This window comes from Schistocerca gregaria, chromosome 1, assembly GCF_023897955.1.
Source record: "Schistocerca gregaria isolate iqSchGreg1 chromosome 1, iqSchGreg1.2, whole genome shotgun sequence".
In the NCBI taxonomy this organism is placed as follows: domain Eukaryota; kingdom Metazoa; phylum Arthropoda; class Insecta; order Orthoptera; family Acrididae; genus Schistocerca; species Schistocerca gregaria.
Genome location: NC_064920.1, coordinates 319,669,332 through 319,696,266, shown reverse-complemented (window position 1 = coordinate 319,696,266; position 26,935 = coordinate 319,669,332). Strand labels below are relative to the sequence as shown.

Here is a 26,935-nt window from a genome sequence, read left to right as displayed (position 1 = left end):
GGATGGTTCTTCGGTAAAACCGACCCAACATTCGTTTGAGTCCAGTTATATTTGTCGCTAGATGACTATATGTACCTCAACATGAACTTTAGGTACTCTACCATAAACTACACTTGCAGAACAACAATGCGCTATGTCAACCAACAATTAATATCATTCGAGACCGGCATAGTAATTTTCACCTCTAACAGTGAACTACTCAACAGTGATGGGAATTGAGTTATAACGTAGACAGGCCATGGACGAATAATAGCCAGTTTTCTATTCATACCGTCAGCTCTATTCCGGGTCGACTTGATGTTTTTCAACGCTGTCTGTTAGTTACCTTTTCCTTAAATTTAATCTACAGGTAGAAGATAGCGCAGGGCAATAAATACGACAATAAGGAAATTGCTGGTAAAAGGACCATGTACTTTTAAGATGCCCGGGGTAGCAAGAATGCATTTTCTTGCGAAACCACATTAAGCGCCTTATCTGAGAGTTTACCAGGCAATTTGCCCATGACAAGAACTTTATCGACCTCTTAAAAAGTAAGAGATCTCCATTCTGACGCTAACAAAATATTTCCTAGTTATGCGTCTGTTGCACAAAGCACATTTTCATTCTTGAATGCAGACATTGATCACAACTGGGAAAAGAAATATAAGCAAGGTACAATGACATCAATTTGAGAAGGAAATTGTTTACACACAGTAGTCTGTACTACCAGTCTTTGGTCAAACAGGATAAGTCATGCAGTGTGTCGGTCTAAAGGGATTAGAGTAATAGCAGATGTTTACTTGCCTCACATTAACCATTCGTACAAAACATGAATATCTTCAATTGCATGGCTGTAGACCATACACCATAATAATTCTGAAACACGTCTTGCTCAGCGTCTGAGATATCTCACACGCATCGGTAAGTATTATGCCAATGCCGTTTAACCATCGTTATACAAGCAAACACTAGATGTTGTTACTGCCAATAGTATTGTTTTACAATTAGTCACTAGTTAATGTCAAGACAATGGAACTGCCAGAGTAGTTTGTTTACATAGAACACGCAAATAATTAAAATTTTAAGTGAGTGTTTCCATTTGATAACTTTTTGGGATTTTCCTAAAGGCCTAAATAAAGAATGATGCATGAGTTGCTTCGTTCAACTGTTGGGGGCAATCACCATCAGAGAAGACTGTTGAACATTGATCTGCAAAATTCTGTTGTGGTCATGTTTCCATATGCGATGAATTTCGTGAAGGTCGAACAAAACACAGCAATGCTTGGGGCAAAACGGTTGAAGAGAGTCAATAGGCGACTTTGCGTGAAACTGCAGTATCCCTACGTATACTGAAAACTGCAAAATGGCTCTGAGCACTATGCGACTTAACTTCTCAGGTCATCAGTCGCTTAGAATTTAGAACTAATTAAACCTAACTAACCTAAGGACATCACACACATCCATGACCGAGGCAGGATTCGAACCTGCGACCGTAGCGGTCGCTCGGTTCCAGACTGTAGCGCCTAGAACCGCACGGCCACTCTGACCGGCGAAAACTCAATACATTTGATTTTGCATGAACATTTATCTGTTCTCGATGTAATCCGTGAAGTTCGACTTAAGCGCAGAAAGCATCCTCGTGTAATTTGCTACAAGGAAATCCTCAGAACATTCGACCAACGAAAAGAAAAAAATCGTGCACAAGATCACAACTGTAAACCATTCTTAGATAGATTCGCACCAGCCGAAAACCAAGCAATAATCGATTGTCTGTGTGTTCCAAGATGAACAGAAGTGGTTCGTCCGAGAAGTTCTTAAAAAAGGTTGATTGTTTTTTTTTTTATTACATTGGGCATGTTACAACCATTGACTAATAGACTCGAAGAACAGTAATGTTGAATGGTTTTCAACAATTTGCTTGCCACAAGTCATCGATGAAATCAGAAAAAATAGCCGAGTACATGTACTAATCTCCATCATGACAATGGCACCAGTCACACAGGAATCAAACAATTGACCATTTGACTCACAAAAACGCCGAATTAATGTGTCATTTCTCGTTTTTGCCTGCTGTATCCGTAATGACTTAGTTTTGTTCCCTCATGTCAAATAAAAAATAGATGGAAATATATTTCTGTCAGCTTTTGAGTTTCAGTACGAACATCAGAATCGAAAAAAATGTTTCCAGAATTGCAAGCAAAAATTTCCAGAATCCCAAGCAATAACGTATAAATTTTAGTGAAGAATATTTTGAGAAACCAAAAAATGAACAAATTAAAAGTTTTTTGCAAAAATTTAAATGGCGGTACTCAGAAATCAGTTGCGTGAACGCGTTTAGCTCGCGCTCATTTCATCACCACACAAATAATTCTGATTCAAGTGTTAGTCCGTGTCGGACATGCAGTACAACACCAACGCCCGCATTTCTCAGACAGCGTATTTTCACATGATCCAAGTGACAGAATACTGACTCCCACTCAAAGCCTCAATCCCCCTAGGAAATCTAAGTAGAACGCTAGAGCAACAGAAAATTCAGTCTTACAACATAGCTGCGGCTGAGGTCAAACCATTATCTTCGTCGCTAGCTTCCTCTCAGGAGTGCTGGTCACGCCGTATCGTGATTGAGTCGCTGTGAAAGAGCAGAAAAGATAGATAGAGGTGATGGCAGAGCGAAGCGGTGAGTAAGTCTGCAAGGTGTGGGAGGATGCTCCACTCGAAGAACTCTGACCAGAAAAGACGAGGATCCGGCACAACAGTTTCAACGTGTCGCACATGTGTGAACATACGCACCAGCACAACAAACAAAAAATTGCCATCGAAGGAGAGAAGGGGTATAGGACAATATCTCACAAGCGGGAAAAACCTCACGCTTTGGAAATCAGGATGGAATTAATTTAAGAACTGACAAAATTTTTTGCCTTTGCTAATATGTTACAGTACCGCCAGAAAAACTGCATTGCTGGCTCGTAAAAGCGAAGACTGCGGGCTCGAGTCTTCTTCAGTCGCAAGTGTGGGCATTAAATGTGGCTTTCTTTTCTGTGTTGTGTAGCTACTGGATACGAAAGGACGATTTGATAATCAGAATAATATAATGTGCTGAAGTGTGTTCGAGAATGGTTGGATGGCAACTTACAGCCAGAAATAAGTAATATACCATAAGCATTCTGAAATTGTAAAGCACTCTCCTACTATTCATCAGGAAATGACAAGAAAATTTCAACTAATCATGGTTTGTACAAGAGAGAAGCAATACTCCGTCTCTAAGAACTCCGCTATTTGCAAATTGCTACGTATCATGCTTTCCTTCATGTCGAGTTTTTGATCTTTGCTCTACGACAGCTTTAACTTTCTGTGTGTCACGACGACAGTGATCGATATCTAATGAACTTAGCGGCTTTTACGAATCTAAATACAATCTGTAGTGATGTCGCATTTAGGAGCGCTCAGGAACAAATAAATTGTTTTTCTTAAAGATGCTCGTTTGAAGGAAGAAAGATCAGATTTCACGCTTTATCAACACGTAGGACAGTGGTGAAAGGAGGCACCGTGATCAGTTTAAACCATCCACGGGTTCACTTACAGTCGTTGCAGAGGTCATCAGGGCGCCATGAAGAATACGAGACTAGTGTTTTAGCTATCGCGTCACTTAGTTCAGTTAGTGTCACCATAGCTCTCATCACTGCAGACACCGTGCTGAGGTCTAATGAACTCCATTACAAAATCAAAAAAAAAGTTTATCTTTCACATGTCTCTTGCCACCGTTAGATCTCTTTCTCTTTATTAAAAAACGGTATGTCACATCGAAAAGAATGTTATTCATCAGGAAGCGGATAATTTGTCTAGACCTTTTCGTTGCTGGCAAGGCCTAATAGCCAGGTGGTTAGTCCACAAACGTCAAAACCACGGCAATGAATGCAAATTAAATGTGTTTTGAAATCTTTTACTACCTAAAAACAATAACACTGGAAGAGTATATAACCAGAAAGACAATATGTATGTCATCTTACTTCGACTTCCGTTATCACGCTTTGTCGTCAGAGTAACTCAGGGGTAATATGTTCCTCCTCTACTGCTAATATATACCGCCTGACTCTATGCAGTAATAGTAACGCAGCGATCACCAAACTTTAGCCTTAGAAACACAGTATTTTTCACAATTAGTACGTCTCGTAAACAATGCAGCGAAGTGACCGCTACACTTTACTTTCTGAAAGATAATAAAAGTGCAAACACCCTTTACCATATTCAGGGTCAATGTTCAACTAGAGTTGCAACTCAAAAAATGCTCAGACCGCATTCCCTAGCTGCAAGCCCTCATCCTTCTCTTTTGAGATCTTCTGCTCTATAATCTCGCGTATATTTTCATCTTTGCCTTACTCCATGGCCTTATTTGGGATGCTTGTAACACAGCTGATAATTTCTGCCACTGAATATCTGCCTTCTAATTACGGAACGCCCGAAAAGGAGAGAGTCCGCCGGCACTGGGTGCATATGGCGGATGTTCCTGTGGCAGATAACGGTCTAGTCCTTAAGGCATCACAAATCAGTACAACAAACTAATTTTCGCAGAAGTAAATAAAGTCTTGGATCCGGAAACAGAAAGAAATGCTTTACATAGAAAGACAGGGAAAAACCGGCCAGCTCGCAGTAGGACTCGCACACTGAGAATTCCGTACAAACTTATATCATTTATGTAGGTTCATCCATCCTGGGAATCGAGGATCTCGACAATTTTGCCTGTTATCGGCACTGATACTGGCAAGATATCGGCCCCTGAGAGTCTGAGACTTTGGAGAATGTTTTAATTTCAAGTTTGAAGACGAATATCAAACGACAAAAGAATATTTTCCGTATGTTATAATTACAAATTAACTATTTTCGGAATTTTTTCCTTTGCTTATACCGTGAAACCTTTCTTCTTGCCAAATTTCATGCTTCTTGGCCAACGGGAAGTACCCTATAGGTTTTAATGAGTGAGTTTATGAGTATCAAAACATATGAAGTAAATGCACTAAATTACAAGCTTCATTTTTTTACAGTTCATTTCATTGATATCCGGCAGACTGGAATACCTAACAAAAAATCTACCAGCAGTAGACAGCGCCGTGCTGTCGAAGCCGGCAGATCCACGCTTTCTTCAGCGCGCCTTTAAGGGCAGAGTGGGTGTCATCGAACACTGTGTTCCCATCGTGTTGTTCAGCATACGCACCTCGCTGCAAACAACTCGCTTCCATCTACTGGTTCCATACATGCAGTGCTTTTGTAACGCTATTCTCTGTACGGTATCTAATGTCAACATGTACCAAATAAATGCCCCAGAAAACAAACAATCTGTCCATTCACGCAATGAAAATGCGCCATTTGCAGCCGAAGAAGGCACAGTGATAGTTATTGCTACGTCCCCATTTCTTCGGCTCTTTACTGATGCAGGTTGCCTAACATTATTGATTTTGGCCGCACCAGCCTGCTCGAAGCTACCTTTCCGCAATCGACTTCTGGTACACTGCGCCAAATATCCACTGAGTTCGGAATCAGCCAGGCTATTGTTACCAGATACGGCAATATTTATGAATATTGCGAAGAGATAGCCGTTCTGAACTTCGGATATGCATTTCCAGAAACAATAGAATGTACTGATGCAATTGACTCGTACTGAAGAGAAGCGGGCTTAACAAACCCTTTCTTCTCCATCGCAATTTACATTTCCTTTTGTTTCGAAGGGCAAACGAGGCGATGTTTCCTTAAATATGACCTCAGTCAATTTCTTCCTCTTTCTCCCGCAGTTGAGATGGTGTCTGTTTGTGAAGAGCTGCCAGTGAAGGGTATACTAAATAGTTTTTCTTCCTTCGACAATGTCTTCTCCAGTATTTCAAGAAAAGGATAATAACATTTGCCCGCCGGTGTGGCCGTGCGGTTCTAGACGCTACAGTCTGGAGCCGAGCGACTGCTACTGTCGCAGGTTCGAATCCTGCCTCGGGCATGGGTGTGTGTGATTTCCTTAGGTTAGTTAGGTTTAACTAGTTCTAAGTTCTAGGCGACTGATGACCTCAGAAGTTAATCCGCATAGTGCTCAGAGCCATTTGAACCATTTGATAATAACATTTGTTTATCCGTTGAGAACCTTTCACAAAAAGCAGAGATTGGCCAAATCCCTTATTTTGCACCTTTTCATTATGCCTAAAAATCATTGAAACCTCTGAATATAGTTAGGTTACAGTCCTTGTGGCATCGAGATCACTAAAAAGAATACACTTAGTTGGGCAAGGATGCTCAACATCCTGGGTACTGTACTGCTAAGGGCTGAGGGAAATCAGGGGACAACTAAATCAGAATGGTGGACGGGAATTTAACACCCCCTCCCCGCCCAGATCCGCGTCTACGTGTCTAGCTTCTTAGGCGGTACCCTGTTAGCTTGGTAAGGTCTGAAGACTGCGCTTTATTGATATCCGAGTGTTTGGGGGAAAGCACTACGACAGCTAAATCAACATGTGTAACGCATGAGAAGGCACGCGAATCACTTATTATTCTATGGAAGACTGAGTGCAGCAACTTCTCTTCTCTGTTCCTGCGTACCCTGTGCACGTCTTTTCAATTCTGTGGAGGACTGAAACCCTACCATTTCCTTAACTTGGTAAAGGTTGCGTCATCCTTGTTCCACCGCTTGTATACTGACGAGCTAGCTTACAGAACCCTCTAACACATGAAGAAAGTCATTTTTCAGAACCACCATGATTTGCTGACGAAATAAACCGTTATTGACGACCAGTGTAGATCGACCGATCATCATCAGGTACGCTGCCCATATGGCACGGTTTCAGTTGCGACATAACTTCACCCAAGATGCTTGTCACCATTACATGAGTACTGTGAAGATTTATGTCACCGTTTTTTAGTAGCGTCCAAAAAGCTGTAATCTAGAACTGCTAAGTACTGTATGGCAACACTTTAACTGTAGCCATACAGACTTTTGCTCATAACTTTACAGTACCTGATAATGATCGAAACTGGTAGTTAAGAACGGTTCATTTCGTCTGCAGAGCTCGTTGGTTTTTTTTTTTTCAAATATTTATGAACCGCAGAATATGTGCGTCTCAAGCATTCTGTAATAGACGACGATCTTCATGGTGTTTCATATGCGTGGCACATCGTCTGTATACGAGTACAAATACAAGACTTTCGGTCAGTACGATGCATCTTCCATTGGCGCTCCCATGTGGTCTTAGTGCTTCTGTGATAAATGTCCTATGGAAAGAGATATACAGATCTCGAATTAGGCTACTCTTCCCTCCAGAAAGAGGACAGCAATGAGAAAAGACTAGCCCCGCTACAAACAGGAACTATGTGAAACTGAGCCACGTGGGCGGCGTTTTCCAGGCGGAGCGACGCGTCTTCGCACCGGCTGCCTGTTATTTCAGGCTGTGACTGCACCGACTGTCACCACAGACAGATTGCGGGCGGGAGTCTCACGCCCGGCCGCAATCGGAATTCCATCACCGGCAATCGATAGCGGCGTGTATGCCTTCCGCCCGCAGAACGCACGTTCTAAATTAGTTACGCCTTTTAGTTCACACGACCGTAGCCTCCACTTCGAAAAAAAAAGTGCTGCATGAAAATATCAATGCGATTCAACCCGGGGCAATGGTGATCCTGTAAACACGATTTTCTGAATTGATAAAACCCGGCATTCGCCAAAAACTGTGGTCGCCTACTGGTATCTCAGAGTTTAGCAATTGGAAAATCGACGCAGCTAAATATTAAGAGTGACTGGAAATGATTACGAGAATGTTAGAACAGCACGGCTAAACATCGATTCGATTGTAGTGACATAGATGTCCCTAATATCTGAAATTTGCTGCGAGAGCGAAAGTGTGCCGGACCGGCACTCGAATCCCAAATCTCAGGAACTCCTTAGAGCCTTACATCGGTCAGAATCCCCGTCCCGCACGAGAATTTCGGTGGAGTTTGTAATGCAGGCGAGAGGTACAGGCGGAAGTGTTATTGTGAGCGTGCGTCGTGCATGGATCGCAAGAGTCGGTACAGTACTTGCCCGCGGAAGCCAAAGCTTCGGGGTCTGATACACTGTTTTAATCTTCCAGGAAATTTCAAATCAGCTAACAATTCGCTGCACGATGAAAATTCATTCTGGAAGCTTCTAATACTGAATTTAGCATATCCAGTTTCAGTTTTTCCCAGAACTCTACATGGTGCTATGACATATATGGAAGAAACATTACAATTAACTCTTCCACCGACTACTAAGTAATGAGAAACAGAATGTTAGCTCTGAATGGATGTTGTTGTTGTTGTGGTCTTCAGTCCAGAGACTGGTTTGATGCAGCTCTCCATGCTACTCTATCCTGTGAAAGCTTCTTCATCTCCCAGTACCTACTGCAACCTACATCCTTCTGAATCTGCTTAGTGTATTCACCTCTTGGTCTCCCTCTACGATTTTTTCCCTCCACGCTGCCCTTCAATGCTAAATTGGTGATCCCTCGATGTCTCAGAACGTGTCCTACCAACCGATCCCTACTTCTAGTCACGCTGTGCCACAAGCTCCTCTTCTCCCCAATTCTATTCAGCACCTCCTCATTGGTTATGTGATCTACCCATCTAATCTTCAGCATTCTTCTGTAGCACCACATTTCGAAAGCTTCTATTCCCTTCTTGTCTAAGCTATTTATCGTCCACGTTTCACTTCCATACATGGCTACTCTCCATTCAAATACTTTCAGAAACGAATTGCTGACATTTAAATCTACACTCGATGTTAACAAATTTCTCTCCTTCAGAAATGCTTTCCTTGCCATTTTCAGTCTACATTTTATATCCTCTCTACTTCGACCATCAACAGTTATTTTGCTCCCCAAATAACAAAACAAAATTTTTCTACTTTAAGTGACTCATTTCCCAATCTAATTCCCGCAGCATCACCCGAGTTAACTCGACTACATTCCGTTATCTTCGTCTTCCTTTTGTTGATGTTCATCTTATATCCTCCTTTCAAGACACTGTCCATTCCTTTCAACTGCTCTTCCAAGTCCTTTGCTGTCTCTGACAGAATTACAATGTCATCGGCGAACCTCAAAGTTTTCATTTCTTCTCCATGGATTTTAATACCTACTCCGAATTTTTGTTTTATTTCCTTCACTGCTTACTCAATATACAGATTGAATAACATCGGGGAGAGGATACAACCTTGTCTCACTCCCTTCCCAACCACTGCATACCTTTCATGTCCCTCGACTCTTATAACTGCCATCTGGTTTCTGTACATATTGTAAATAGTCTTTAGATCCTTGTCACCTTCAGAATTTGAAAGAGAGTATTCTAGTCAACATTGTCAAAAGCTTTCTCTAAGTCTACAAATGCTAGAAACGTAGGTTAGCCTTTCCTTAATCTAGCTTCTAAGATAAGTCGTAGGGTCAGTATTGCCTCACGTGTTCCAATATTTCTATGGAATCCAAACTGATCTTCCCCGAGGTCGGCTATTGCCAGTTTTTTCCATTCGTCTGTAAAGAATTCGCGTTAGTATTTAGCATCCGTGACTTGATAAACACAGGTAAAGGAATATTGGTCGTGGTGTTGTCGAAGGAGTCATTCCTGCAATCAATCTGGATGGTTTAGGGAAACTACGGAAATCCAAAATATTAATGAGAGGACGAGAGTCTAAAAATGGCTCTGAGCACTATGGGACTTAACATCTGATGTCATCAGTCCCTTAGAACTTATAACTACTTAAAGCTAACTAACCTAAGGACATCACACACATCCCTGCCCGAGGAACGATTCGAACCTGCCACCGTAGCAGTCGCGCGGTTCCGGACTGAACCGCCTAGAACCGCTCGGCCATCGCGGCCGGCGGACGAGGGTCTAAACTTCGCTTCTTTCCAATGCTCGAGTCTATTGTATATTACCCACTGCTCTGTACACCACTAGATTAATTGTTCTACATATTCGTACTGGATTTGGGACAGCTGCCATGGATGCATCACCTAAATAGAATCCGACGATTAGCCCTCGTTGGTTGTCCGGCAGGTGCGACGTGACCATAGATTAACATAATACAGATGTGCTGGCCGTACACAACACTTTACGACAAAAGACTTTGTCAGTGCGTTTCAGGTACGTGATGAGGAATAAAGAAATGTTTACACCAAAGTGTTATAAAACCAAGCTCAAAATTTTCTTTGTATTCTTGTTGTGATTCATTCTACACTAGTGGCCATAAAATTGTAATTGCTGTTTCGTAACAGAATACGTGAAATTTTCTGTATCTTAACGCATTTCCTTTTACCTTCATCCACATTTCGTTTTCATATCTTGCTAGTAGGATTTTCCTCATAATTTTTCCTTTTTTGTTTTTGGATGTTATTTTATTAGAGTTCTGCTGCTAATTATTATAGATTCACATGCCGTTCGTAAAGCACCATCTTTTTTAATTATTGTTATATAATATCGTACAATTGTGTTTCTTATTAACTTTTTATTATACTTGTTCGTAGCTAGTTGTTCGCTCCATGTACTTCTGTAACTATTTCTCTGTTAGCAAGCCGGTTCAGTCATTACTGTTCAATAATCTTACCTAAATATTTGAATTTGATGACGTGGAGCTTTTCGGATTCTGGTGATTAATGGTTGATTGTTATATCACGATCGACTATTATCGTTTTAATTAGGAATGGACGTATTGATCCAAATACGAATGCTATTGTCGCAGTGAAACAAATTTCTGCTTAACAAGCTTTGAGCGTAAATGAGTCGCCATGGCTTTCGGACTCATAAGACACAAACAAATTAGTTCATTCTTTTTAACGAGAGCGGTATCTATAGTTGCTGTACTAATAATTTATCAAATCCGATTAAGCTAATGTAACTGATAAACTGGAATACTCTCTTTAAAATTCTGAAGGTGGCAGGGGTAAAATACAGGGATCGAAAGACTATTTACAATGTGTACAGAAACCAGATGGCAGTTATAAGAACCGAGGGGCATGAAAGGGAAGCAGTGGTTGGGAAGGGAGTGAGATGTTATTCAACCTGTATATTGAGCAAGCAGTGAAGGAAACAAAAGAAAAATTTGGAGTAAGTAAAATCCAGGGAGAAGAAATAAAAACTTTGTGGTTCGCCGATGACATTGTAATTGTGTCAGAGACAGCAAAAGACTTGAAAGAGCAGTTGAACGGAATGGACAGTGTCTTGAAAGGACGATATAAGATGAACATCAACAAAAGCAAAACGAGGATAATGGAATGTAGTCGAATTAAGTCGAGTGATGCTGAGGGAATTAGATTAGAAAAAGAGACACTTAAAGTAGTAAAGGAGTTTTGCTATTTGTGAGCAAAATAACTGATGATGGTCGAAGCACAGAGGATATAAAATGTAGACTGGCAATGGCAAGGAAAGCGTTTATGAAGAAGAGAAATTTGTTAACATCGAGTATAGATTTAAGTGTCAGGAAGTCGTTTCTGAAAGTATTTGTATGGAGTGTAGCCATGTATGGAAGTGAAACATGGACGATAAATAGTTTGGACAAGAAGAAAATAGAAGCTTTCGAATTGTGGTGCTACAGAAGAATGCTGAAGATTAGATGGGAAGATCACATAACTAATGAGGAGGTATTGAACAGGATTGGGGAGAAGAGGAGATGTGGCAGAACTTGACTAGAAGAAGGGATCGGTTGGTAGGACATGTCCTGAGGCATCAAGGGAACACAAATTTAGCATTGGAGGGCAGCGTGGTGGGTAAAAATCGTAGAGGGAGACTATGCAGATTCAGAAGGATGTAGGTTGCAGTAGGTACTGGGAGATGAAGGAGCTTGCACAAGATAGATTAGCATGGAGAGCTGCATCAAACCAGTGTCAGGACTGAAGACCACAACAACAACAATTAATAAAATGTTTCAACATTACGATAGTTAAGTTTTATTCAACGAAACCCCGGCAGTAATCTGAAACTCACAGGAATTTTAGTTATATGTTTCGTTTAAGTTCTCAAAACGAAGTGACTTTGAATCGTCAAGGAAAGAAAATTGTTAAATATGTGTAGATTTTAGAGCACTGACGATGTTACGACCGAATAAAACGATACACCTACATAACAAAATAAAGTATTTTAGTTGTCGCACAGATAGTACCAGAATTAATAAAATATAAGTGACAGTGGTCGCTCAAATTATTAGCTCTATCTTCCGCAAGGGCAGGGCGCAGCAAACACACAAACTTAAAAAGTCAGGAGCAGCTGGATTCCGTCTCTGACTTCTACTGGCTCGTGAGATACGCTGCTTAAGCGATCAATGCGGTTTATTACTTCATGTGACGCTGTCTTCTATTTACTTTGCGGTGTGTGCCGAAGCCACGGAGAGCGCTGAAGGAGGCTGCGGACCGCGCGGAGAAATAACGCAATGGACGAGGCGGGGAAGGGCAGACCTCCCGTTAGCACAAAGTCCGAGACAATTCAATACCGGCCTCCCACGGCGAACCAGGCAGCTCATACGGGACCGTCAAACACAGCAGAATTCCCTTGTACCCTAACAAGCTGAGCAGAAGATGGATATAATTAGATGATATCTATAGAGCCACGAATTGTACACAAAAGGCAATTCAGTCAATTACCTTCGTAGGAAGATAACAGTGTTATCCATTTCGGGAGTATATTCGCACTACTCACGTAGACAGAACCACCAATATTGAAAATATCGCTTTGGACATCATCTTCCGATTTCACTATCACAGTCTATGTGTACGTTAAAAAAATGTTTTGAAGCATTTCACGTTTCTTCCTCCTGTTAATAAACGTGAAGGAACAAGTTCAACTCGAATACCTTCTCTTTTATAGGACAGGACTGAAGTGATCGTCATACAGTACATATTCAATTTTTCCGTTTTTCTCCCCTGTATTTTGAATAGTCAATGTTACAGAAGTATGATGAGTCTAAATATACTTCTCTTTAGGCTACTCGTTTTATCCTGTAAACGACACGTAGACTACGACATATGGCTGAATAGCCCTTATGTATAGTCCAGTGAAACAAATAACCGAGCACAGTGAGGCAGTTGTTAAGACAGTGGCCTCACATTCGGGAGGAGCGCGATTGAAATTCCAGTCCGGCATTCAAGTTTCGGTTGTTTGTGGGTTATGTAAATAGATTAAGGAAAATTACAGGATGATACCTTGGAAACAGGCGCGTGCGAATGCTTTGAGAACTAATGATCATTCCGATCCTGTATTCCGTCTCTAATGACGTCGTCGTAAACGGGATGTTACACTCTAATCTCATCGACAGCGAATTTCATGTTTGGGCCTAAATCTATCGGTATTCAGCCCAACTAACACAGTACAACTGAATTTCTTGCACTATAATCTCCTACTTCATCGTTCAGCTACACAGTTCTTCTTCCTCTAGCAGATTTGTAACGTATATTTTATCTTTATCTGCTGAAATTTCCACTCAAGGTAAGAATGTTTTCTCATCCGCAATTTTACTACCACCTTACCTTCTCAACTTGGCTAAACAGCACTTAATTCTCCCACAATGCACTTTTAGATCTTCCTAAAGTAATTTGTTTTCCAATTTCACCCATACAGATTTTCTCTCTAACTGCCTGTGGTCTTAGTTCTAACGTTTTTGTAGCGATAGTGCCAGCCGGGGTGGCCGAGCGGTGATAGGCGCTACAGTCTGGAACCGCGCGACCGCTACTGTCGCAGGTTCGAATCCTGCCTCGGGCATGGATGTGTGTGATGTCCTTAGATTAGTTAGGTTTAAGTAGTTCTAAGTTCTAGGGGACTGATGACCTCAGCTGTTAAGTCCCATAGTGCTCAGAGCCATTTGAACCATTTTTTAGTCACACGATCACGATAAGATCGATTTGCACTAGATGCTAACCGAGCATCACGTTACGCCATGTCATGTCATGGAATGTCAACGTACCCTCCAATGTAAGTTGGCTCACGATACTGAATACCTCTCCAAAAAAAAAAGAATATGAACAGCGCATGTAACCATCAGAACGTTTCGCGAGAAAAGCGAGCTATAAGAGCACAAAATTCATCAATATAAAACTTAATTAGTATAAGATCGTAGCAAGCAATTGGGCCGCATTTGATTTAGAGGCTGACATAACGCCAGCATCGCATGAAAAGATTATTGTACAGAATCCTTGGCGTCACATAACGTTGACATTTCGCGGTGAACGCTTTTGTCAACGATTGGTGTGAACAACGCAATGTTAAATACATAATGGTATGTTCGACGTGACATGGGGTCCAGATGAACCGAGCCTCAATCACCATCGTTTCTTCTTAATGGTAACTAACTAATGGCACGGTTCCACTGTGTTTGCAGCTGTCCGGTGCAGCACGATAGGCTGACCTCGGGAGGCCAGAAGAGGCCATCCCGAGAGACGCGTGCTTAAGAGCAGCCGGATGAGGGAGTTGAACTCCGGAACGACCATTAGTGTAAACAACGCGCGCAAATCTTTGTTCGGGAAGGCAAGAACATCAAAGGTCGGGGGCGGGCGGGGAAGCGGGGTTCCTTCTGGAAGTAGCGGGAGTCCGCCCACGCAGCCGGCAGTTCCCATTACTGTAATGGAGAACAAGGAGGACGCGTGGCGTCGCGGGCAGAGATGACGCGCCAACTGGCCGGCGCGGCGAGGCGCGGCTCAGCCGTCCGCGCGTCAACGCTGCGACTCGCAATGCTGACAAGCAGCGCCTCCTCCAGGCGGGGTAGCAATCGTGGCGCAACCTAAAGAGCTGCAGTGCTCGCCAACGAAATCTCTCGTGCAAACCGATTGCTCTAAAATTCTGATGAGAGTTCCCTGTTACCGCAGCGTTACTATAAGGCAGTTGTCTTTTTCGCTGACATTAGATTTGCTATCTAGCAAACTTTGGAGGGTCACAATTATTTAACGCATCCACCATAAAAGTTCTTAATTCATTTTTATTTTTAAATTTAATTTTATTCGTACAGTAAAACAATTTCAAAACAGACAAAAAGAAATGTACAGAAAGGGTTAACAGATAGATAAATATTTGCTTAGACGTAGAGGGAGGAGATAAAAATGTAGGATAAAGTTGTGATAATGTAATTGATGCTGCATGCTCCTAAAGAGGGTAACTTGATGCACTACTATCTATTATACGTAATTTCAGCCAGATTCTATATACGAGCGCACAAAAAACTAAATACATATTTTTTCACTGTACATGGAGATTAAAAAAAAAGTGGAATGAAGTATTCACTCTGCAGCGGTGTGTGCGCTGATATGAAACTTTCTGGCAGATTAAACCTGTGTGCCGGACGGAGGGGATAGAGAAGATCCAAAGAAGAGCGGCGCGTTTCGTCACAGGGTTATTTGGTAAGCGTGATAGCGTTACGGAGATGTTTAGCAAACTCAAGTGGCAGACTCTGGAAGAGAGGCGCTCTACATCGCGTGTCCAGGTTTCGAGAGGGTGCGTTTCTGGATGAGGTATCGAATACATTGCTTCCCCCTACTTATACCTCCCGAGGAGATTACGAATGTAAAATTAGAGAGATTCGAGCGCGCACGCAGGCTTTCCGGCAGTCGTTCTTCCCGCGAACCATACGCGACTGGAACAGAAAAGAGAGGTAATGACAGTGGCACGTAAAGTGCCCTCCGCCACACACCGTTGGGTGGCTTGCGGAGTATAAATGTAGATGTAGATGTAGACACGAACTCGGGACCTCTGCCTTTACGCGGGCAAGTGCTCTACCGACAAAGCTACCCAAGTATTACTCACTACCCCTCCTCACAGCTTTAATTCCGCCAGTACCTCGTCTCGAATGAATGGACTGACGTTTAGATGTTTCTCGAACCTCCCTCTGTGCAGTGACATGCACAATGTCTTTCTGTCTTTCATAGTTTGTCTGTATTAAACAACTGAGATCTAATCTTTCTTTTTGAATCACCATGTAATGCCTAGTTATGTCTAAATCAGGCCAGCTTCATCTAAAATTAGTTCTCACGACGCGCACCAGCCGCTGCCGGTAGCAGCTATTTTCTTCTCCGTATTTTAGATCTGATCTAGACTGCACTTTGCTCAAAAATTATAAACAAGACCATGTTTTTTGCTGGCAACATAATGGCGCCTTACTGCTAATTATTTAAAACAAACGCATCACAACTTGGGGACATAAAAATTGATGTGTATCAGGCTACAAGAATTTACTTTTTCACCTGAGTTAGAGAGGACGTCTCGCTACTCTTTATCGGAGCTTATCTGCGGTGAAAATTTGAGAAATTTCAAAATCGTGAGTTTGACCGCGAATCAAATAAGGAATCTTGCTATGAGCATGCAGTGTCCTACCAACTGCTTAAGTTTGTGAAGTACAGAAGAAATAAATGTAAAGTTGAAAATCTGAGTAGGAGCCTGAGACGTGCACTGCCAGCGCAAGGTAGGAAACCGGGTTCGACCACAAAATCTGCAACTGCTACAAATGTTCATTTTTCAGATTCGTTCAAACGCTCTGAATTCCCGTACGCTCCTCTAGCTTTGTTTCCGCATTATCCGTTAATTGTGACAGAGCTTTAGCCGTGAAGATCGAAATTTTCATCATACTCCATGTCTGCTGCGTATCAGACTCTTTTATTCTGCCGGCCCTACTCCCGTGTCTGGCGTGGTAGGACAACAATGATCTCTTACTTTGTCGTTTGTTATATATGAAGTCGACCCGACAAGGTGTGTCACCCTGGTCGTAGGGATGCTCTCGTGGTGTTCTGAAGGACTTTGTCGACGGTATTGCAAACACTGCACTACATGTTAACATTCCTGTAACTTCCAATTTTATTGCCGCTGCCAGTTTCTTCGGTTTCCTCCGATATATCATCGACTTCCACATTATTGGCTACTGTCACACTTCTCGTGAATCCTAACATATTGTCTCATGCCAGCAATTCAGTAAGTCTCGAACTCTCGTGGGTCATTGCAATGTAATATTTCACTTTAACAAAAAGTCTCTTTACCGTACTGAAGAAAGCAGTATGTTCCCTGCAGCCGGCGCCACTGTAATCCTAAACCTTCTAGTACACATGTAAGAGTCAATATTTTGCCTTAGTAGTGTTGATTCCCGCCAGCTACACGTTACAGAGAACAACGTAGCCCGGTAACCAACGACAATGGCCGCTGGAGTGTTTCCGAAAATGATTACAAAAGTTTCACCTGGTTCTGAAAGTCCCTTTTAGACCCCCCAAGAATACCTCTCTGCCGATGTCTCAGAACACCTCTGGGGTGAGAGAATTGATGCGCCTACAAAATGACTTCAAACCTCAGAATATAAATGACAATGTGGCTTTGTTATAGTTATCTGTGGTGCATTTTCTTGTGATCTAAGTAAGTGTGAGAGATAAATGCCTATTACCTTCTGGTAAAAAACCAGAGTGTATTGCCGCCTCGCTACTGAAAGCGTGTTCATAAGGAAATTGCAGAGGATCCCTACACATCCCTAACCAGCCCCAAACTTTCTCTGCGTTGACATGCTATAGTAAGTCACTCTTCGAAACCGAATATTTCCTCTGCTCTACTCGTCACTCGAAAGAAAACTGCATTCGCTCGCATAGTAACGTAACTGTAAAACATACGAAATAGACTGTAATAGATATTTCAAAAATGCACTCGCTTGGATATGACCATGTAATAGGTGCACGTGTCGTTTAAAAATGGAAGAAAAACGATGCGGGATGTTCGGCGATGGAATCCGAGCGTTTCCGAGTAGCGAAGGGAGAGAAATTGCACCTATTATGAGTTCAGTGTTCCGCGGGAACGGTGGCTCGGATTCCCGTGCGGCCAGCGTCCTTCGCGTTTTTGTATTTCTCCGCAATTACTTGAGGCGGATGTCGATATGATTCCTCAAGCTAGTCCGCTATCCCATACGCTGCGAGGTACATGTCATTTGATCAAATACTTCGTAGCTGATTCAATCGATGTCAACAGGGCGTTCAAATCCCCTTTATTTTATGTCCAAAACAGTGCAGCCACATAGTATTTCCAGAACGAATTTCCGCTCAGCATGGGAATGTGTGGTAATATGAAACTTCCTGGCAGATTAAAACTGTGTGTACTAGACTGGGTCTCGAATCTGGTACGTTTGCCTTTCGTGTGCATGTACTCTACCAACTGAGCTATCCAAGCACGACTTTCGACCCACCCTCACAACCTTACTACCGCCAGTACCTCACCTCCTACCTTCCAAACTTCACAGAAGATCTCTGCATGCCTTGTGGGATTAGCTTGCCCAGAAGAAAGGACATTATGGACATATAGCTTAGTCACTGTCTCCTTTCCCACAATATGCGCAAGTGAAGTTCTGGGACGTTTCGAAGGTACTGGTCACTCCTTGTGATAAAAAACTATGAAGTTTTCGTCGATAGAATGAAAGAGATGTCATGCGTAATCTGCACAGAACTGCTAACGAAAAATGTCGAAGTAACAGATTTGCAGGCGAAAGGCAAAGATGCCATGTTAGACTTCCGGTCCAGCTCACTCTTTACTACAGACGTGCACTCAGAAAACCGTGCTGAGTATGGCTTTGTTGTGGCTGTACTGCTGTGCCTGTGCAGAGAGATGGCGCTATGAAGTACCTTTACCTGATTTTAAGAAAACTACTAGCTGAAAATATTTGATTTTTGCGCATTTTACAGTCTCACAGCTTTTCTCGATAAAGGATTGAATGCCTTTTCGTTATTCGTCATAGCTACTGAGCTGCATCAAATTAAGTAAAACATTGCCCGAAATATTAGGGAGTTTGCACAGTAGAAACGCAATTTAAAAACTTCGCCTATGGTTGATTTTAGCTAGTACATTGCAATATAATGTTCAAGCACTTTCGCGTCCTAATACAACGAAAATTATGAGCTCGTAACAATCCTCATCATTTATAAACGGTTCGAGATATCGTTTCCAAGTGTTTTGCAAATGATAACACGCAAAGAATGCTTGAAATATTTTTATTACCGAGGTACGAAAGTAACTCGTCCGCAGCAGTGAGAGGTCGGTGGCTCAGGACGCACACAGACATCAAAAGATTTGCAGGAAAATCCAAGCGATGTACGTACAAACGTCCACAGTACCTGGAGAACGGTGGAGCAGGATGTGTACACACGTCCACTGCAAGAAAGGTTTCGCATAGTACTTGCTTCTAAGAACTTATGTTGTCTAGTTGTTCAACCATCTACCACGAAATACGATGTCACAATCTCAAAGAAAAAAAAAAAGGCTCTAAGCACTATGGGACTTAACATCTATGGTCATCAGTCCCCTAGAACTTAGAACTACTTAAACCTAACTAACCTAAGGACATCACACAACACCCAGCCATCACGAGGCAGAGAAAATCCCTGACCCCGCCGGGAATCGAACCCGGGAACCCGGGCGTGGGAAGCGAGAACGCTACCGGACGACCACGAGATGCGGGCGTCACAATCTCAGTTACTGCTATGTCGTTTGCTGCTGACTGTGAGGGGAGGCATACTAGACTAATGTCCCCGACGAAAAGAAGCTATTTTATGCTCATCAGTCTGGTTTGAATCAGTCCACCAACGACTTCTCCTGTGTGACAACTATTTTCTCTCAGAGCAGCACTTACCTATTTGAAGGACATACTCTAATCTCTATCTTCCCCTGCAGATTCTGCCATCTTTGGGTCCCTCTAGTACCATGAAAATTATTCCCAGATTTCTTAACACATGTTCCATCGTCCATCATCCTGTCCCTCGTTTTACACAATGTTTTCCTCACATTCCTTTTATTCGTGGTCTCTGCAGAGCACCTCATTTCTTATACTGTTCACATAATTTCAGCATCCATCTGGACCACCACGTGTTAAGCGTTTCGATTAACGTTCTTAACACAGGCCACGATTCATTTCCATAAAATTCTGTGATCCCCATGTAAATTATTAGTAGTAGTTGGCAAATCTGGAACTGCCCAGGTATTCATTTTGCTCATTTTCTATTTGAAAGAAAACAAAAACATGAACTGTGTTTGTACTGTAATATCGAAAATATTCGTTTCCATTATTCGTGGAAACACGTAGAAACATTCAGCGTATATATCGATACTGTCTGCGAAACATGTTGTGAACAGAATTAGACGCAAAGAAATAACAAATTTAATCGCCATGACAACGTGGAAATTTTTCACGCATCTCAATGTCTATGACGTGATATCTTCTGAAGCTTGTGTAGTACCATGATATAATTTTGTAGGTACACTTAGCGGCATATGCGGATACTATCTACAAAATTTATTGCCAATGGAGTTAGTACCACAGAAGTTGTGGTGTCACCGCCAGACACCACACTTGCTAGGTGGTAGCCTTTAAATCGGCCGCGGTTCGGTAGTATACGTCGGACCCGCGTATCGCCACTATCAGTGATTGTAGACCGAGCGCCGCCACACGGCAGGTCTAGAGAGACTTCCTAGCACTCGCCCCAGTTGTACAGCCGACTTTGCTAGCGTTGGTTCACTGACTTCTACGCTCTCATTTGCCGAGACGATAGTTAGCATAGCCTTCAGGTACGTTATTTGCTACGACCTAGCAAGGCGCCAGTATCCGTACTATTGATATTGTGAATCATGTGCCGTAAAGAGCGACATTCATCATTAATGGATTAAAGTTAAATATTCCACCAGCTACGTCCGTTTTTCTCAATTCTAATTCCCTTGTCATGTTCCAGACCTCACGCCAGCCTGCGTGAGCTAAAACGCGTGCATTTCGGCCTTCTTTACTTACACGGTTGGCTCTCCTGCCAACCACAACAGAAGTTAGAAGTCATGCATGATGAGGCAGTTTTTCACGCATCTCGTTGTTTGACCTCATGTCTCCCCTGAACTGTGATAGGCATGTAGTTCTTACTCCCGCAGTGATTGTTGCCTGACAGGAAGGGATATGTGTACCAAGTTTGGTTGAAATGGGTCCAGTGGTTCAGGAGGATACGTGGTGTACACACACACACACACATATATATATCGTTGGATTTCGTTCTCATATTAATGACTGTTTGATACTAGCAGACTTCTGTAAACAAGGAACGCCCTCTTTGCTGATGTTAGAGTAATATTTTTGCTTCGTTCGCCGTGTGTTATTTTGCTTCCAAGATTGCTACCTAGCCCCAATTTTGATGTTAAATTTTTCGCCTATCTCATTTACGATACTGTTGATTACCTTCGTCTATCTTTGGATTGCTCTCGGTCCATTGTGGCTGCTAGTTAAATTTGTAATGAAATTCTTTCACTCGTCTGCCAAAAAGCGAAAGCCAACATTCTTTTCCATACATCACAGTCATTTTATAACTTGAAAACGTATTACTATTACCTCTGCATTCGTTATCCCATAATATTGTCTGAACATAATGATACGTTCATGAGGTGTCAGAAAACAGTGCTGCGGCTGAAACAAAAATCACTCCTAAGGCCTTAGAAAGTTTGGTTCGAATATCTTCGTTTGCACTATGGGTCTTGAAAAAAAAATAACAGTTCCTTTATACATCTATCTACATCTAACTGATCACTCTGTTACTCACAATAAAGTGCCTGGTAGGGGGATCAATGAACCATCTTCAAGCTCTCTCTCTCGAACGGCGCGTAGGGAAAACGAGCACTTAAATTTTTCTGTGCGAGCCCTGATTTCTGTTACTTTATCATGATGATCATTTCTCCCTATGTAGGCCGGTGCCAACAGAATTTTTTGCAATCAGATAAGAAAACTGGTGATTGAAGTTTCATGAGTAGATCCCGTCGCAACGAAAAACGCCTTTGTTTTAATGATTGCCACTCCAGTTCACGTATCATGGCTGTGGCACTATCTCCGCTATTTCGCAATAATACAAAACGAGCTGCCCTTCTTTGTACTCTTTCGATGTCATTCGTCAGTCCCATCAGATGCGGATCACATACCGCACAACAATACTCCAGAATAGGGCGGACAAGCGTGTAAGCAGTCTCTTTACTAGACCTGTTGCGCCTTCTAAGTGTTCTGTCAATGGTTTGCTCTACCCACAACATTATCTATGTGATCGTTCCAATTTAGGTTCTTTGTAATTGTAATCCCTAAGTATTTACCTCAGTTTACAGCCTTCAGATTTGTGTGACTTATCGCGTAATCGACATTTAACAGATTTCTTTTAGTGCTCATGTGAATAACTTCATACTTATCTTCATTCAGGGTCAACTGCCACTTTTCGCACCATACAGATATCTTATCTAAATCATTTTGAAATTCATTTCGGTCATCTGATGACTTTACAAGATAGTAAATGACAGCATCATCTGCAAACAATCTGAGACGGCAACTCAGATTATCTCCTATGTCGTAATATAGATCAGGAATAACAGAGAGCCTGAAGCACTTCCTTGGGGAACGCCGGATATTACTTCTTTTTTACTCGGTGACTTTCCGTCTATTACTACGAACTGTGAGATTTCTGACAGGAAATCACGAATCCAGTCGCACAACTAAGGCGATATTCCATAGACACGCAGTTTGTTTAGAAGACATTTGTGAGGAACGGTGTCGAAAGCCTTCTGGAAATCTAAAAATATGGAATCAATTTGACATTCCCGGTCGATAACACTCATTACTTCATGAGTATAAAAAAACTAGTTGTTTCATAAGAACGATATTTTCTGAATCCGTGCTATGTGTCAATAAATCGTTTTCTTCAAGGTACTTCATAATGTTCTAATACAGTATATATTTCAAAACCCTACTGCAAACCGACGTTAGTGATATGGGCCTGTAATTTAGCGGATTACTCGTATTTCCCTTTTTGGGTATTGGTGTGAATTGAGCAATTTTCCAGTCTTTAGGTGAAGATCTTTCTGTGAGCGAGGGATTGTGTATAATTGCTAAATATGGAGCTATTGTATCAGCATACTCTGAGAGGAACCTGACTTGTATACAATCTGGACCGGAGGGCTTTTTCTTTATTCTTTATTCTGATTTAAGCTGCTTTGTTTTGCCGAGGACATCTATTTCTATGTTTCTCATCATGGGAGTTGTTCTCGATTGGAGTTCAGGAATATTTACTTCGTCTTCTTTGTTGAAGGAGTTTCTGAAAACCGTGTTTAATAACTCTGCTTTAGTGGCACTGTCATCAGTGACTTCACCGTTGTTATCGCGGAGTGAAGGTATTTATTACGTCTTGCCACTGGCGTGCTTTATGTATGACCAGAATCTCTTTCGGTTTTCTGCCAGATTTCGAGACAGAATTTCATTGTGGAAATTATTAAAAGTAACGATTGTCAATATCTTCCTTAATCTATTATAGCAATAAATATTTTCCTGTAAACTATTATAATAATGGAAGGTTTTTAAAAGTTTCGTGTGTACGCGCTGATTTGTGCGACTCAAATGTAACCTAGTTTAAACACACTGTGCAACACAATTACAGAATCACTTTTCCAAAACGCAGAGCTCGACAACGCTTCAAACACAAGGTGTCGACACTTATGAAAAGAAAGCCGAACACGAGAAAACATGTTCACGAAAATACCGATATAATGAATATAATCTGACAATTACATATAATATGTCAAATAAGGTGATAACCAATTATTATTGCTATATAAAAGCCTACCTAACATAACTAATAAGCAAACAGATAGTGACAGAACGACTGATATTGGGTAGATATCAATATCATCAGACGTATGTTAAAAATTAATAATAATGAAATCCGTTTAATATTAATCTATACAATTAGAAATAATTACCATAATTATGCACCATTTACGTACAGATAACCTGATGCTGACTGTTCAGCGAAGCAGGCCTGTTGTAAAATAAAAACAATCAAACTTAGCGTTGTACTTGGAATTACAATTATACAATGTACTTTAAAGACATATACTACACAACGGTCCCAAAAGAATATAAATGATTATTTCATGGTTTCCAGGCGAAGAGTTGTTTTCTAAAGGCTTTCCTCGCTGATACACTAGCTACAGGAGAGTCAGGGCTATAAAATTTATTGTAGCGCAAGTGCGTAGCTTCCTTTGCAGTGTTACAGGCGAACTGAAACCGCGTCCAGGTCAACTGCGGGCGGTACGCGTACGGGATAGGTCACGGCGCGCATGACTCTGAGTTCGTTATTAGTCACATGAGAAATTTTTGCACTTCCTACAAATCTCCCAGCCTAATTTCCGTACAAACACACAGAAAAGGCCAGACTAAAGTCGATCGCTATGGGAAGATCTCCTAACAAAAATCGTTTCAATATGCTGACAGCACAACAACTGATGTAAAATTTGGGTTTAGCGTCCCACTGGAATAATCGTTAGATTAATCTGTTTCGTTATACCGCGGGTAGTTAAGAATCTGTTGTAAGCTCACAAAACTAGAGACACAGATTTGGAATCGATAAGAGCTTATTGTACAAATTACATAAAGTCCAAACAACCAAGGGTATTTGCGAATAGAATTTGAATGGAGACAATACATCAGAATAATCAATAAAAATAAGTTTTAGCTTGGTTGTTAATTAAAATATGATATTGAGAAACACTAAGGACCTAGATATATTTGGACTAAAGGTGCGCAATGGTTAACTGGAAATGTAAAAGATAATATCAAGACAGGTCTCTATGGCAGTTGATGGATCACAATCCATAGAGAATACACATATGACAGAATGATAACACTTTGGCATATAACTGTACCAAAAAAATGGTGCAGTATTCGATGTGAATACATGCACTGTCAATTTTCTTACATCTAATCAGACATTCTACATATTCAACGTTGCATATATTACGAGAAACATGTTCTAAGTTACAGTTAATACAGAAAACTGCTTTAGAAATTACAGTAATGCTGATTAAAACATATAATTTAATCTTCCACAATGAGCGCAATAATAAACACAAATTATGGGAAGGCAGGTTTTAACCGTGAGCGCTAGTGAAATGGCCATGACAAAAAAGGGCGAAAGAAACAGAGAAAGAGGAACGTATAACATACATTTAATGAGAATAAGGGAAAAGAAAGTGTTGTAACTCATTGAGAAAGGGAAAGAGAAAGAAGCCTAACTGGAATCAGATGAGAGCACTGGCTTCACTATTTGTGCACAGGAAACATTGCCCATATATTTTATTTTTACGGCAAACGTTATCAGACAGACGGAAGAAAGTGCTTCGTCTTGTTTTTAAAGACAGCAGAGAATGGAACTGTGTGTCGGATGATGGGCAGCTTGCACTAATGGTGGACAGCAGGAACAGAGGAGTTGGTTAACGTTTTTGGTTGGTTGGTTGGTTGTTTCGGGGAAGGAGACCAGACAGCGAGGTCATCGGTCTCATCGGATTAGGGAAGGACAGGGAAGGAAGTAAGCCGTGCCCTTTGAAAGGAACCATCCCGGCATTTGCCTGGAGCGATTTAGGGAAATCACGGCAAACCTAAATCAGGATGGCCGGACGCGGGATTGAACCGTCGTCCTCCCGAATAAGAGTCCAGTGTGTTTAATGTTTTTGTTTTACATGTAGGCACGGCTGGGATACTGTGTTATGTAGTACCTTGAGTTAGGCGAGATACTGCGGTGCTAGTGCATTGAGTAGCCGACGAAACGGACATAGCGTATTGTAGTCACGTAACTTATCTCGTCGCAATCTATGGGACAACAGAAAAAGAAGGGAACAAAACAAGGAGCGACTCGTTTGCAGCCTGGACACTGGACAGTTTGACAAATCTACTTTGAGGGAACGCAGCAAGGTGGTTTGGAATGGGCAAAACGTTCTTTTCTCGGACTCTAAAGTGCAATAGTTTGAACTCTAGTCTGGTTATTAAGATTCGTATTCGTCATACTTATGATTAAATATTCGAGCCACGGGAGGCCAATATCGATTATCTTCTCGTTCTTGTACGATAAAAAAAAGTACATTGTCTTTCCTGATTTTATATAGACTCCACCTTAGTGATACTCCAACAAACAAAGAAAAAGAAAGTATTTATATTTTTCGGCTTGTAAGCTTTTGTAAGCTCAATACAATCGACATATCTGCCTGCTATACCAAAAGTACCGTAGTATTTTGCTAGTTGTGGTCACCTTCACGAAGTCCTGTCTTGCGAGACGGAGAAGTTCCATGGCTAGTGAGAGATAGAAGTACCAGAAGAATAGTAAGTAAATGTGTTACCGAATGATTAGCTGACTCTATATTACGCAACCCAATGTAAATATTGCACAAAAAGTCAGACGATCATTTGGGTCTGCCAAACCAGCGATCGGCAAAGGCGAAGTTAGACCCTCGCCTAACCTCAGTCAAATTAAGCTATAGTTTCCAAGCTGGCTACCACTTGCGACAAACTCACTGAAGAGTATATGACGCCTTGACTAAAAGTGAGTTTGTCTCTAATTTCCAGAACAAGACAATTCTGTTTCTGCACGAAATAACTCGTGGCGAAACTGCAACTTCTATTCAATAACTTACATATTAGTTGACGACATTCTGCAAAATGCACAAATACAGAAACAACGGTTGATCTGAAGTCATTCGCGTATTCCATTTGTTTTCAACAAAATTATAAACACGATGATCAATAAAATGCAAAGAACTGCACACTGCTGATACTCGTAGATGAACTGCATAAAAATGGAAGTTCAGAAGCTTAGATAAACGAACAGAATATAAGTTTTGTGACTCATCGAAAAGTAAGTTTTCTTGTCTCTAAAGAATGCCGAATGAACTTCTATGAAATTGCTCGACATTAATCGTATAATCGGAAGATCTCCCGAGAACGATGACCAGCTTCCCCGCTCATGGATAATTTAGTCAGAAAGAGTCACTATTCAAGCAGCTGTTAAAAATCAGTTTCCTTCGCTTACAACGCCGTGCTTCCAGAAAAGCGTCTATTCTGGTTGTTAAAATGTATATTCACAAAGTAATAAGCATTGTTTTGTTTCACTATGAGATGTGACACTTCCAACACAAGAATGTTGTAGTCCTTCAGATG

At 41.5% G+C, this 26,935-nt stretch overlaps 1 protein-coding gene across 9 annotated transcripts in view; it reads right to left on the bottom strand.

Annotated features, from left to right (window-relative positions):
• LOC126343484 (COMM domain-containing protein 4-like) overlaps positions 1-26,935 on the bottom strand; it is a 492,684-nt gene that overhangs the window by 214,734 nt on the left and 251,015 nt on the right. The window contains exon 4 of one of the 9 annotated variants that reach the window (XM_050001943.1): positions 23,731-23,765. The exons of the other annotated variants lie outside the window; for them this stretch is intronic. The gene's annotated coding sequence lies outside the window, so the exon portion shown is untranslated. The remainder of the gene's footprint in view (positions 1-23,730; positions 23,766-26,935) is intronic. 9 annotated transcript variants of the gene reach the window in all.